Source organism: Rhagoletis pomonella, unplaced genomic scaffold (assembly GCF_013731165.1).
Source record: "Rhagoletis pomonella isolate Grant_MI unplaced genomic scaffold, Rhpom_1.0 Rhpom_scaffold_00003, whole genome shotgun sequence".
Classification (NCBI taxonomy): domain Eukaryota; kingdom Metazoa; phylum Arthropoda; class Insecta; order Diptera; family Tephritidae; genus Rhagoletis; species Rhagoletis pomonella.
Window position 1 is genome coordinate 60,421,616 of NW_023458557.1, and position 1,649 is coordinate 60,423,264.

Consider the following 1,649-nt stretch of genomic DNA (forward strand, 5'->3'; position numbering starts at 1 on the left):
AGTCATGCATTTATTAGACGCCTTAGTAATAAAATTAGAACAAAAAAATTCTTCAAAACCGTCAGGCCGGGTTGAAAATTTTCATTCACCTCATAGTTAACAAAAATTTAAAATCCGTAGTACTTTTCTACCAATTCGCAAATGTCGTTTGCTCAAAAAAGGTTATGAAATGCGTTTTATTTAAATCGTTTAGAAAATGAGTCATTTATGTATATCATTTTATGTGGAATTATTCAATAAATTTCGTTTTACACTATACTTTTTGAAACTATTTGAAGTTAATTATTTTGTGTTTCTTGAAGCAACCCTGCGTGCCTGGAAGGCGTGTGTACCAATAATTTCATCCCTAGCATATTCATCCCCGAGGAAGGCAGTCGCCAAATTCACCGAAGGTTGTTTACTGGTTATATTGTGCACAGTATAGACAGTAACCAACCTTTTTGGGTTGTTGTTGTAGTAGTCGTTGTTGTTGTAGTTATATTCACTCCTGAGGAAGGCACGGGGTTGTGTGCTGCTATTTAATGGCCTTCCTCAGACTTTTTCTTAGATTTCAGGGTTGTGTGCTGTACTATTATTAGGTAAATAAATTTAAGTATTTGTCAAATCGTGATTTTATTAAAAGAAAATTACAAATGGTGTTGAAAAACCAAACAAACGCTCGTGCGAAAGACCTACTTTTGTGTATTGTTAAAATTTATACATGGCGTACTTATTCTTTTGTGGACTTTATGTTACTTGAGAATTTAGACAACGTGCGACCTGCCAGGTTCTGTTATCAATATAATTAACACAAGCTTTTCCGAGTTGTTGCCTTTCAATAAAAAGAATAAACAAATATTCGTAAATAAATTGGATTTATTTTATAACTGACAACAAACCTACGCTTTTTGTTCTTTTCTCCATTTTAATTTTGACTCCTTATACCGCCAACAACTTTATATGTATATATATTTACAAGCTGTCAAAATTTTGCGCAGTCCCACGAGCTAGGTAAAAACTATGGCATTCGTATTCACAACGAGAAATCTCAAAATTTTTGTTTGGTCTTCCCAAATTTTCTCTTTTTAATCAGTTGGCAAAGGCCCTCAGTGGCAGCGCTCCGAGCGTTGAGATAGTAATTTCATGTCAATTAGTAGAAAAGTTCCATGTTGAAAAAAACTGTTTATTATGGCGAGAAAAGTTTACATTTCTGCTGTGCCAATTCGTAACTTTTTACTGTTGGAAATTTTTGACAGTTGCTCTGGTTCAAAAGAAGTTGAGCAATTAAAATCAGAAATTATACAAAACAGACTTGTCTTTACTGACATTTATTCTTCTAGAACTAAAAGCCATGAATTTATTAGACGCGTTAGTAATAAAATCAAACCATCAGGCCGGGTTGAAAATTTTCATTCACCGCATAGTTAACAAAACTTAACAATCCGTAGTACTTTTCTACCAATTCGCAAATGCGTTTCATTTAAATCGTTTAGAAAATGCGTCATTTATGTATACCATTTTATGTGGAATTATTCAATAACTTTCGTTTTACACTATACCTTTTGAAACTATTTGGAGTGAATTAGTTTTTGGGTAATTCTCTAGGGTGTGGTAACAACCCCTAAAAAAGGTGCGGAAAAGTCGGGAGGGGTACCAAACGACGCGTTTCG